We start from the raw sequence: 14,373 nt of genomic DNA, 5'->3' as shown, positions 1-14,373 counted from the left end.
TAGTGACCATTGGATTATGAATTATATGGATTTGCTGCCAATGTGATTTCTATAGATCAGAGGAGAATGTGAACCATTTTGAGGAATTCTAATTATTTCTACTATATTTTCTTGATGTATTGAATTACAATTGATCACATTGGATTTTTGAGTGATTCAAGTGCTCTATTAATGTAATTGATGAATTTGTAATTGGACAAGAACCCTAAGAGGAGGCTATATATGTAATTTTCTAAGTTAATAGAAAGGTGACAATTTTATGCAATTTCTCCCTTGTACTTTAAGATAATGAGTGAGAATTGAGAGGTTGTATGAAATGGAGGATTTGATTGATATTTGTAGCTAGGTCTTATGTGGTCTTAATTCCATTTGAGATCATCATTTGTAATGTTTTGTTTATAGTCTCCTTCAGCCGAGCTAACTTTGTATCTTATAATAGTTTCTATGGAATTGTAGGACAGATGTATTTGAAGCTGGTGATATCTTACTAGATTCCATTTTAGTGGAGAGTTACTAGTCAAGGTGGATTCCATTTCATCATTCATGTGTATCTGTGCTCTTTCCCTAGATTGCATTTCATTATGTCTAATTTGTATTTAGAATTAAGAGTAGATGTTAGAGAGCTTCAAGGTAGCTTGTAATATCCATTTCACTAGGTGTTATAGGTTGCCACAATTTATTTTTGCTTGGGGTGTTTGTAGTTATGAACATCCTAGTTTATCCTTTTCTTCTCTCCAGTTAAGGCATACCCCCTATCCCAATGATCTAAATTAAAAAAACAATTCATTGCATATATTTCATATAAGGGAGCTATAACTTGTAGTTCAAAGGGCAGTGATATAATACACACATAGACCCATTTGTTGGTAACATCCTTTTTTTTCTTCACATTTTGGGCATCTAGAGTCAAGGTACAACCAAGTTAGCAAGAGGGAAAAACTATTAACCAATAGTTTTTGATGACTCCACTAGGGATTGGAATCAAAGTCTAGTGCTTGGTTTCAGAAATCTAAAGGTGTCTTCCCTAGGATGAAGACTGTTGACTCTATATAAAGGACCTTTTCCCTTTGGTCTAAGAAGGTCTAGTTTAACTCAATGGCCATGCCAAATTCAGATACTAGGAGAAGGCCAAGGCTTAAAACCACTTTCCATGAACTTAATGAGATTACTAAAAGGGTGTTGCAAGAGATTTTACTTCTACACAAAGAAAACATCTTCCATGCTATCCAAAAGAATATTAGTATTGAAGATGATCATGTTTCTACCTCCCTATGGAAATGTGTGTTCTCTAGATTCTACAAGCTGAAAGACATGCAAAGAGAAAAGATGAAGCTGAAGCAAGAAAATCTAAAGCTCATTCCTACTCTTAAAGATACTCACAGTACAAATGAAAAGGTGGTTTGTGAGCTTTTTGATTAATATGGAGAGAGAGCATCTCTTATGCAACCCAAGAAAACATTAGCATAGAAGATGATCATATGTCAAAGATATTTTGGAATCACATCTATGCTCACTTCGAAAGACTCAGGGACTTACAAGAAAGTGAAAGAAAGAAGCTAAAACAAGTACACATAGTTTAACATGAAAAACCCTTAGTAAGGTTAATTGACTCTATTTCTTGTAATTTCCAATCCTTTGAAGAGGAACTGGACATTTTTGATGTGAACACTAAGGATAAGCCAAGGCCTAAGCCTACTCTTGAGGAACTCCATACAATTAATGAAAAGCTCTTTTAGAAGATCTTATTGAATCTTGTAGAGAACCTCAATAGAGGAGATGATCCCAAAGTAAGAAAGATATGGAATCACCTTTGCAACCATTTCCACTAGTTGAAGGATCAACAAAAGGACAAGAGAAAGGAGCTAAAGCTAAAGATGGTGTCTACACCTGATCATGGAGCTCATATTGTAATGTCACCTAATTATAGTTCTCATATTATTGCAATATTTGGTAGATAAGAGGCTATTCATAATTCCATAGACCAAGGTGACAATATTCCACCTTAACCCTTTGAAAATGAATCTTTTTATGACCATTTTCCTACACTAGAGCATTCTACTTGTGATCTAGCAAAAGCTATAAATTTGTTTCCAATTGAAGAAAGAAGCAATGAAGTTCAACATGAAGAATGGTTGTGTCAATAAGAGAAGGAACTTCACAAATCCATTGGTAAAATTTTTATCCTTGATAAAGACCTGATTGAAGAAAAGAGGTTTGAGACCAACTATTAGTTTGTAGAAGAATCAGTTCCATTGGTAGACACAACTTTCCCTTGTAGTGAGGAAGAGGAAATTGTTTGTGGTTTCTTTTCACCCTTCCAAATGGATGAACCCTCTCAAGATAACCCAACTATGAAACTAAAACTTGAAGAAGGGTCATTGGATTTTGATTCTCTTTCTATGCATTTCAATTGTGAAGGCAGTGATCATAGACTGAAAGAGGGAAGGAATGAAATTAACTTGGTTCTTCAAAGAAATGAGGTGACTAATCATCAACTAGTGGATTCCATGGTGAAGGTGACATCTTCCTATTCTAAGGCTCATGAAGAAAGTACATACTATTGCAAAAATGATCTCACTTTCTTAAAAGAAGTGCATGTCTTTCCTCCCCTCCTTGACACAAAAAAAGACCATTAGGAGAATGACATGAAAAATACAAAGGGAGATAATGAAGTATATGACTAGACATGGTTGTTCAGACTTGAATGGATATATAGCCAGCTAGTGCATGTAATCAAAGAAACATGTGGAGTTTCCATGCTATTGTTGTTGCTACAAGTAGGGATCCTACTTAGAGAGGAAAATTAGTTGTGGAGGAAGGGATCCTACTTCATTCAATCAATAAGTGGATTCAGTTGAGTATCTTTTGCTACTAGTTTTTAAGGTGAGATTCATCTCACCTCTATAAATATGTTAGGTTAGGTGTGTGTTTAGTATAGTTGTCTTTCCTTTCTTTCATACTTTTGTGTGTTTACTTTCCTTTGTGTTGGCTGCCTTGTTTTCCTACCAGCCAAATACATAACATCTCCTTGCACTACTTAAGACTTTGAAACCCAATGGGCTAGGCACTAATCTTTGCTATTTGGTGTTTTTTGTAATAAAGGAAGTAGGTACTCTATTGCTATTTGTGTTTTTTTGTTGAGTTCTTTTCAAAACTAGAGATTGCTAGGTTCCTACCAGGCACTAACATGCCTAGTTCCCCAGTCAAAGCCAGTTGTTGCCATGATTTTAGTTCCCCTAAAATTTTCAAACTTTTAGGATTATGGTTGGGTTAATGATTCATGTTTGTATCTAATCTAAATTTCCATTAGTGTTTCCTCTCTCATATTTCTCTCTAAGTCTCCTAGGTGTGAATATAAGAAAATGTAATGGATTTAATTAGGTTAGGTGACTAGGATTTGGGAGGGAAATTTTTTGCATACCCTAGATGAGAGAGAGAATAAATTATATTCATAAGAAACCCTAACTTTGTGATCAAGTGTTCCATTAAAGGCATAAGATAGGTAGAATGGACAGATCACATGCATATTCAGAGAAAATGGAAGCAAAGAATCTAAGGATTGAGGTTAAAAGATGATATGCAAATAATAGGAACATCATGGAAACCATAGAAGTCTAATCAAATGTAGGAGAAGTAGATAAATCCTTAGAAATGGAGAAAGAACCAGTCAAAGGTGGTATGACTATTTTTGAAATCCAGTCTATGGATTATATTTAATTTGCATATCTATGTTGCAAAGTTGACAAGTCAAATGGTTCAGTGACTAAATCTAGATCATTAGATGAAGATCAGATTGATGGATGGTGTTCTAAGTTGGAATTATAAATATTCAACAATGCTTCTAATCTTAGTCATAAGATCTTGAAAGATATACACTTATTGCTATGCCACTTTCCAAAGTTTCATGATATATAATTATAATGACATAGTGACGAGTTGACATTTGTCTGCGAGACCCAACTAAAGGTGAGATTGCCAAAAGAATGATCACCATAAATCAGACTTGAAATCAATGCCTATCATTATATCACTATGGAAAGTTTCTCAAAGAATAACTAAAGAGACATAATGATGATTTGATATGTGGAACAAATGGACTGACACTACAAAGGAAATCAGTGAGTTAAGATCTTCAAATTATAGCCATCAAATCAAAAGAACATCTACGGTTGTTGCTATATTGTTATAAAAAGTTTCTCAATCATTAATCATGGTGACATAATAACATAGAAACATGTGTCTAGATGGGCCCATCAAATTCCATGAGGTACAGTCAGAACCTAGCCATGAAGCAAAACTAGGTCAATATCAAATCCTCCAGGTAATGAAGTAGTGCCACCTATTCACCATGATGTGCATAGCTGGAAAATGGACCCATAGTACAGAGCAAACAAAGAGTTAATATCTTTTATCACAACTGTTAGATCAAAAAGATACAATGCTCATCATTATGGGTGTATAAAAAGTTCCTTGAATGTCAATTATAGTGACATAACAATGATTCAACACATGTACATGGAGGGACAAATGGAGGAGATTACAAAGGAAAAATAAGGAAGCGTGTTATTTTTTAATCATGATCATTGGGTTAAGATCGATGGTTAGAATTCAAAACTGTAGCTGGGTAAAAGCACAAACCTATGTCACCCTTTTACAAAGGAAAAGGCTAACAAAAGTATTATTGTTCACCTTCATTGACATTAATCTTGTATTGTTATTTAGAATTTGAAAATGAAATAAACTAATGAAATGTGTAGAAATGGATGAAATTTAGGATTTTAATTTTTAATAATTATTTGGAAAAAGAAATGTTACAATTTCCTATTTTTTAAAGATAATTTTTTAGTTGCTGAAAAAAGTTAAAAATTAGGGGTCTAGTTCCCACCACAAAATTACATGGAAATAATTTTTTTTCCCTTTGATCTTAGATTATGTTATAGATAACATATGTAGCTAGAACAATGAAAAATAAAAATTGGCTTTAGACATATATTTTCTCTTTTATAACAATTAAAATTTCAACTTATTCAAATCGATAGTTTTCATCTCCCACTATATTTTTCAAAATAAATCTTTTCCAACCAAAAGAAAAATCATAGATTCTTGAAGAGGACTCTCTCCTCTAGAATCTCATATAATTTAAAATTTTTTTTGATATGATTTAATTTTTTTCTTTCTCAAAATTGGCATCTTCTCGAGTGTTAAAATATGTACTTGTAGATTTTTTTAATTATAATATAGTATATCTAAATAAAACACTTTGAAATATATATGAGAGTATTCTTGACTTTGAGTTCTAAAAAATGGTATTTATATGTTATTAAGAAAATATCATAAGAAATAATAAGAGTCATTGAAATGTTATTTTTTTGAAATAATTTTATTTCTTTAGTAATTGGATACTAACTACTATAAAACATGCATTTAATAGATATTTCCAATTGAAAAACTATAAGACCATATATAACTTAGCTAGAATAAATTTATCAAAGATCATATGTTTGAAAAAAAATGACTTCGACATAGAAATACTCAAATTAAGATGTTCTAATAAGTCAGCCTAAAAGGTGACACAACTTTGTACTTTTACCTAATGACCATTGGAATATGAATTATATGGATTTGATGCCAATGTGATTGCTATAGATCAGAGGATAATGTGAACCATTTTGAGGATTTCTAATCATTTCTGCTATATTTTCCTAATGTATTGAATTCCAATCGATGACTATTGGATTTTTGAGCAATTTAAGTGCTCTGTTAATGTAATTGGCCAAGAACCCTAAGAGGAGGCTATAAATGTAATTTTATAAGTTAATATAAAGAATCAAAAGTTTATGTAATTTATCCCTCGTATTTCCAGATATTGAGTGAGAATTGAGAGGTTTCATGAAATGGAGGATTTGATTGATATTTGCAACTAGGTCTTGTGTGGTCCTAATTTCATTTCAGATCAACATTTCTAATATTATGTTTATTGTCTCCTTCAGTCGAGCTAACTTTGCATCTTATAATAGTTTCTATGGGATTGTAGGATAGATGTATTTGAAGCTAGTGATATCTTACTAGATCCATTTTAGTGGAGAGTTACCATTCAAGGTGGATTCCATTTCATCTTTCATGTGTATTTGTGCTCTTTCCCTATATTGCATTTCATTATGTCTAATTTTCATTTATAATTAGGAGTAGATGTTAGAGAGCTTCAAGGTAGCTTGTGTATATGAGCAATGTTAGTATGCTAATAGAAACCAAATTTAAATAAAGCTTCTACAAACTAAACAAAATTCATAAACTTCAAGATAGACTAAGATGAGCTCTTAATTGAGAATATGAGCTATTAATGGGCTCTCTCAATGAGAAGCTCTCGTGTTGAGTAGCTTTGTCTAAATAGATAGGATGTATGCTCAAGCTTTATGCTTCAAAAAGGGCTTCAAATGGAGTTGGAATTTGGGTGTGAGTGTATGGTTTTGATGTAAAATGGCTTCTTAAAATGGCATTATGACTTCACTTCATGGATTGTGTTGTTTTGCAAAGGGGAAGGATCCAATTTATAGGCAAGAGGCTTGAGGATTTGAGGGCTAAGATGCAAGGATGGGGAAAATCTCATGGAGGGCTCAGATTGCATGAGAGGAGAGCACATGGATTGTGCTTCCTTACAACCAATCAGGGAGTGACACATGTCACAGGGTGAGAGGATGGAGAAAAGGGGAAGGATGAGTCAACAAAGGAGGCTCAAGGGATAAAATCTTCATAAAGACCCTCATAATGACTTGTAAGAGCAACAAAAGGGCTTGGAAGAGTCATTTATGGCCTAGTCGGCTTCATAAAGTTTTATGGTTGAGATATTTTGAGGGAGATGAGAGAAATTTTGACTTGGGCTTGATTAGGAGGGTTTTAAGCTTGCTTAGGATTGTGCAAATGATTAGAGGATGGATTAGGATGGTTTAGGATTAGCTTAGGGATAGGCAAGTGGATGGCATTTAATGAGGGTGGGTGATGGAGGAGATATTTGTTAACTTTGGCTTGGGTTAGTAAGTCTTAACCCATGTTTAGGGAATGTGACAAGGTTAGGAGGGGATTAGGATTAGGTTCTAGAAGAGTCTAGACTTTGGATGAGGATAAAGACTTTCTAGAATAGTCTAGAACTTCCTAGGATGAGGATGAAGACTTTCTAGAAGAGTCTAGAACTTCTTAGGATGAGGATAAATTAGATTTTTAGGAAATAAATAAAGTTTTATTTATTTCAAGGGTTTGGGTTGAGGAGATATTTATTAAAACTTTTTTAATAAACATGAGGATTAATATTTAATCTTAATTAAATATTTTGAGTTGGGATTAGGGGTAGGAAATGATGGGATTAGCCTTTAATCAAAATTAAAGAAGGATTAAAAAATTTTGGAAGAGGTTAGTGGTCTTAAGGAAATTGGCCAAGTTTTGGGCAAAAAATAAAATTTTAATTTATTTTGGGTTTTTTGGTCAATTTATGAAGTAAATAATTAATAAATAAGGAAATAATGTTTGAATAAGATTTAAACATTTTTGGGAGGGATTCCTTAATTAAATATTTTCAATTAATATAAAGGGATTTAATGGCATAAAAATAAATAAATAAATTAAATAATTAATTAATTAATAAATGATGATGTCATCAAGAATTTTTTAGAAAATAAAAATACTTTATTTTCTAAAAGTTTTTAGGTGTCTACATTTTGCCCCTCTTTGATGTGATGCCGCAAGTGGCATGGCATCAAAGATAAGAAAATAAGATGCCCAAGGCTAGAGCAGAAGAGGAGAGAATGGACTGTGAGATGCCCCCTCAAGAAGGCGGCGGGGAGAGAAAGCGAGGCTCGATGGCTTCTTGAAAAGTACAAGAATCTCGAATGAGCAAGGAAACTCAAATTGGCAAAGAGAAGGGGCTAAATTAGCTCAAACTCTCACTATGGGAGAATGATAAAGGAGAATCAGATGCACAAGAGGAAGCAAGCTTAAGACTTTAGGGAAGGTGGAGGATGAAGGAGCGAAGCACTATAAAAAGGAATCCAAGATAGGGAGATGGATAAGGGGATTATAAAGCTGATGCAATAGGATTTCAAAGAGTCAGATTGGTGGAAGATGGGTTTCGGAGATCCCTAGGACTAGGATTGTGGATCTCAAAAGATGAGGCTTGGTGGATTGATTTGGATTGGTGGATCCCTAAGACTAGGATTGTGGATCCCTAAAGCTAAAGGTGAGGAGTGTTTCAAAGAGATACTGATGCATAAGATGGGGTAGGAGAGACGGATGTTGGATATGGATGGGGGATAATGGAGATGAAGGAAAACCATTGAAGCTTTCTGAGCGGGGGGATACTTCAAAGAGAAGTACCACCATGTAGTTGAGCACTAGATTTGCTATAGGACTGTTGGTTAATTGCCAAGGTTACTAAGAACATTAAGGCCTTTTCAACAACTATCCAGAGGACTGACGAACTAACTAAAAAAAAACACGTAAGGATTGCCCCAGTATCACACATGAATCCCAGAGGAAGCAATGATGAAACGACACTGGGTAACCCACAAGCAGAAAAGAAAACAAGCAAAAGACATGATCAAGACCTTACACTCTGATTGCCCCATTCATAGTATACCATGATATGGAAGATTATGGAAACCTTGAGGAGGGAACAAGGAGATTGCTTCGAAAAGATATTTCAAGACCCAATAGGGAAGAGTCCAAATCAAAAGAAAGTGAAAATCCAAAAGAGAACCGTTTTCCAATGAGATGGGTAGGACGAGGTACTAACGGACCAAGATCAGACATGAAGAAAGCTGTATCCTACAAGGACCTATCGAAGAGCACCTAAGCTAGTGGATTTGTATGAGTGATGCATCTGGAAAGTTGAACTGAGAAAGATAAAACTTTGGTGATAGGAAATCTAGCTAAAGGATGCATTGGAATAGCTAACCAAGATGTGTGATGGGTGCAAGATGCTGATCAAGGATGAACTGACACAAATGCTAGATAGATATAATGGTACTAAGCTAAAGAGGATGTACAAGCTGATGGACCAATATATGTTACAAATGTACAAGTTTGTTCATGTTTTGGTTTTTGTGAGATGGAAATGTTTGTGAAGGATGGGATGTCTATAATAGGTGATAGGTGGATAGGTAGATGGTTTGCAAAAAGCTTAAGTGAAAATGGGGTTTTGTGTGTGCACGTGATAGTATACAAGCTAGGATACAAGATTATTTACAGGCTGGAATATGGTATAAACTTTGGACAAGATTCAGATATACAAGGTATGGTACAAGATTTACAAGGTATAATACACGCTTTGGTACAAGATTTTACAAGCTGAGGTACAAGATTTTACAAGCTGTACATGAGGTATTTACAAGCTCCATTAGATTTTGGATATTTGGTTGGAACACCAAGGGAACAAGCAGGTGTTTTATGGGATGGTGGGTGAATGGATGAGGGATAGGATAGTGATAGATAATGGATTAGTCTTAGTACACAAGGTGCCTGAATTACCAAGTTTTCACCAAGGTACCTATCCAAGGCGCTTGAATTGCCAAGTTTTCACCATTGGACGCTTATTTCTCTTTACTATTTTTTTTTTTTTTTTTTTTTTGTGTATTTTTCAAAAGCTGGGTATACGAAGGTTCTTCAAGCATAGAACTTCTTGAGATGAATGATGTTAGTAGGATCATTCAAGAGTTCTCCTTCTGATGTAGATAGTTGATAGGCTCCAGAGACAAAGGAAGCAGTGACAACATAAGGACCAAGCCATGTAGGTTCAAACTTGCCTTTCTTTTCTCGATCTACTTGGACTTTCATGTTTTCTTTGAGGACCATGTCACCTGGCTGAAAGTGTCGTGGAAGCACTTTCTTGTTGAAATTTCTTTTGAGATGAGTTTGATAGACTATGAGATGTTAATAGGCTTGTTGTCGCTTCTCGTCTAAGAGATCTAGTTGGGTGAGCCGAGCTACTCTGTATTCTTCATCTGATATTTGCCCTTGCAAAGATATGCGCAAGGAGGGAAGTTTAACCTCTATAGGTAGTATCGCTTCAGCACCATAGACTAGGGAGTATGGAGTTGTGCCTGTGGATGTATGGAAGGAAGTTCGATAGGCCCATAGGGCTGGATTTATTTGTAGGTGCCAATCACAACCGGAATCATTAACAACTTTCTTTAGGATTTTGAGGAGGTTTTTTTAGTTGCCTTTGCCTGGCCGTTACCTTGTGGGAAATATGGGCTAAAAATGTGGTGATGGATGCAGAGGGAAGTGCATAATTCTTCCATGTTGAGATTTTCAAAGTTACCTCTGTGGTCGGTGAAGATGGTGGATGGGATGCTGAAGCGGCAAACAATGTGGTACAAGATGAACTTGGAGACCTGAACTCCTATAGCTGAGACTAGGGGGACTGCTTCCACCCATTTAGTGAAATGGTCTGTAGCTGTTACTATCCATTTATGTCCATCAAATGAGAGGGGTGTGATAGTTCCAACTAGATCAAGGCCCCAACAAGTGAAAGGCCAAGGTGGTGCAATAGGTTGTAGATCTTGTGCTGGATCATGCACAAGATTTGCATGCTACTGACATGGGAGACACATTCTGACAAAGTCACAGGAGTCTTCTTCAATGGTAGGCCAATAGTAGCCTGCTCTAAGGATTTGTCACACTACGACAATACCACTCATGTGGGCACCACAAAGTCCAGAGTGTACTTCCTTTAACACCATCGTGGCCTCATTTTGGTCTAAACATTGAGAGAGAGTATCGTGATAACCCCGACGATATAGGGTATTGGCTATGATAACATAGTGGGATGATTTTCGGATGAGGTTCTGGCATTGGGTACATGTGAGGTGAGGGGATATGATACCATCATTAAGGTAAGCGTGAATCTCATGGTACCAAGGGGATTGGGGACCAACCAAGATACAAATATGGTAGCTGTTCGACTAAAAACTCATATTGTGTAGCTGCTTGGGAATTTCCAAGAGCGAGCCTATAGTAGCCATAGCATCTACTGCTTTGTTCTGTATTCGAGGCACTTGTGTAAATTGAAGCCTTGTAGAATGCTGGGTTAGCTGATCAACTAGCTCTTTGTAGGGTAATGGCTTCTCATCTTTGGTTTGATATTCATTTAGGGCTTGCTTGATGATGAGCTGAGAATATCCAAAGATTTGTAGCTCAGCAATGTTCCATTCTATAGCTATCTTTAATCCTGCTATGAGGGCCTCATATTCAGTTATATTGTTGGTGCTAGGGAATTGTAGCTTGAAGGCTTTTGGAATGTAATCTCCTTGAGGTGTGACCAATAACATTCCTGCCCCTGATCCATGAGATGTGTATGAGCCATCAAAATAAAGTTTCCATGGGGGTTGTTCTTCAATTAGACAGATATGCTCATCTAGAAATTCTGTGATCAACGGATAAGCATCTATTAGAGGTGCATCATCTAGGTGATCTGCTATAGCTTGCCCTTTGATTGCCTTTCTATCCACATACTGGATGTCAAATTCGCTAAGGAGCATAACCCATTTGGCCAAATGGCCTGTAAGTGCTGTTCTGGAGAGCATATACTTGAGAGGGCCAATCTTGGAGACTAGTTGGATGGTATGACTTAGCATGTAATTGTGAAGCTTTTGAGTTGAGAAAACAACTGCCAAACAAGCTTTTTCCATAGGAATGTAATTGAGTTCATAACCAACTAGGGTTCTACTGATGTAGTAGATGGCTCTTTCTCTGTTGTAGTCATCGAGCTGTGCTAGAGGTGCCCCTAGAGCAGTAGGTGTTGCTGATATGTACAAAATTAAGGGATGACCAGGAACTAGTGGAACCAAGATAGGGGGATTGATGAGATACTGCTTGAGATGGTTGAAGCTCCACTGACATAAAGGATCACACTTGAAGTTCTCATCCTTCTATAGTAAATGTGAAAATGGTGTACACTTATCTGCAAGCTGGGAGATGAAGCGTCGAACAGATTGAAGCTTTCCCTAAAGAGAACGAAGCTGTCGCAGTGTCTGGGGAGGAGGCATGTCTAAGATAGCCTTGACCTTCTTGGGGTTGATCTCTATACCTCGTTTAGAAACTATAAAGCCTAGAAGCTTGCTAGATGTGACCCCAAAGACACATTTCTTGGGATTCAGCATGAGATGATATTTGGCTAACCTATCAAAGACTTTCTCCAAGTTAGCAAGATGATCCATGAAGGTATGAGACTTGACCAAGATATCATCCACATAATCCTCCAAAATGCTATGGATGAGATCATGAAAAATGGCTGTCATAGCTCTTTGATAGGTAGCCCCAACATTCTTTAGGCCAAAAGGCATCATGTTGTAGCAAAAGGTTCCCCAAGGGGTAGTGAATGTTGTCTTATGCTGGTCCTCTTCTGCAATCTTGATTTGATTATACCTAGAAAATCCATCCATGAGGGACAAAATTTCATGTCCATCTGTAAGATCTACAATCATATCTATGTTGGGCAAGGGAAAACCATCTTTTGGACAAGCTTTGTTAAGATTTTTGAAATCAGTGCAGATTTTGATGTCACCAAAAGGCTTAGTGATTGGGACCATGTTGGAGATCCACTCTGAATAGTCGATTGGTCGAATAACCTTAGCAGCTAACATTCTTTCTAACTCAGCTTTGACTAGTAATGCCACCTTGGGGTGCATTTTTCTAAGCTTTTGTCTGACGGGCTTGATTTGTGGATTGACTGTAAGATAATGAACTACAAGCTTTGGATCAAGCCCTGACATGTTTTGATATGACCATGCAAATTGGCCAATGTTCTCTCTTAAGACCTCAAAGAGGAGATCAGCTTTGTCTTGTGATAGGGATGCAGCAATGTGAACAAGCCTAGGGATCTCTGAAGAACTGATGTTGACTTCCCTAGTATCCTCAATTAGAATAGAAGATATCTTTGGTCGATTATCTTGAGGAGGTAATGATAAATCCTCATGTTCTGCTTGTGGCTCTGGATGTTCTTGCTGAGGGGTTCTCTTCGCTGCTTTAGCTAGTCTCAGATTCACCTTAGTTCTAGTTTTGGGTGTATCGAAACTAGGTTGGGGATTTTGTATAAAATACCCCTTGGGATGTAGCTTGTAGATATAGGCAAAATATGGCTTTGTTTTCTTGTGAGGTGTTTTAGCTCCCATGAATCTCAGAAGCGCTTCCTCTGATGTGAACTCATCAATGTGTATGACGCTTGGTTGGTCCCAATCTATGAGTTGTGGATGGGTGAGTGGTAGGTCAATGAGGTGGATGGATAGTTCTTGGAGAATAGAGTCTCCAAGGGAGATTTGGTCTAGGATATTGTCATAGGCTCTCTTTTCAACTTCCTCAGGAATGTCTTTGATTTCGACAAGGTTGTAGTGAATTTTCAAAAAAGCGTGACGATTCGTATTGGTGCCCTCAGTTGTGGGTATGCCAAAGCCAAGACCTGACTTTGATTTCCACTTGTGTGCATCGATGGGGCACTGCATGCCTCTTTCTTCTGGTCCTAGACCACCACCTTAATAGTTCCATTTGTCAGTGATGAGCTTATGTTCTTGGGGATACTTCTGGCTAAAGTGATCAAGGTGTGCCTAATTCCTTTGAGGTGCATCCTTATGTAACCAATTGTTGATATCTGGAGTGAGGTCCTCATGAAGAGGGATTTTTGAGGATACAAAGGTTGTTTGGCCAAACAGTTTGTATCAAGGAGGTGGAATCTCCTTAGCTTTGTGATATGTCGGTCATCCATGGGCATGTGGATCAAGTGGGAGTGCCCCAACAACAAATGCATCTAATAGAGTATACTCTCCATAGCCCTTGTTATTGATCTTCATGGTAGACAGGGTAGAGGCGAGGATGGTTTCTAGGTCATTACAAGTGTGGGATGAGCTGGCGATGGATGTGTCAATATTAATTCTAGGGCAATGGGTTGTATATGAAGCTTCAACTACATTGTAGTAAGAAAAGGATTTTGGACCGGCATGGATGGTTACCTCAGTGCCTTGATGCAAAAAATTGATGCATTGATGGTAAGTGGATGGAATGGCTTTCATGGAATGAATCCATGGGCGACCGAGGAGGATGTTGAATGGTAGGTTTAGATCAATAACATGGCAGAGTGTTTCTTGGATGACTGGCCCAACCTTGATTGGCAGCAAAATAGTTCCTTCTGTGGTTCTTTCCAAGTTGTCATAAGCTTTGATGGTGATAACCTCATTGATGATATCTGCCTCAGTATACCCAGCTTGTTTTATGAATTTTAGGGTGCAAATATTCAAGGCTGATCCATTATCTATCATTACTCTTTTCATAGAAAAATTGGATACCATGATGGCTATGCAAAGTGGAAGGGTGTGATCTGGCTCAACCACGTGT

Source organism: Cupressus sempervirens, chromosome 4 (assembly GCF_028749045.1).
Source record: "Cupressus sempervirens isolate cs-2001-9-10 chromosome 4, ASM2874904v1, whole genome shotgun sequence".
Classification (NCBI taxonomy): Eukaryota; Viridiplantae; Streptophyta; class Pinopsida; order Cupressales; family Cupressaceae; genus Cupressus; species Cupressus sempervirens.
Note: the sequence above shows the minus strand (reverse complement) of the source record.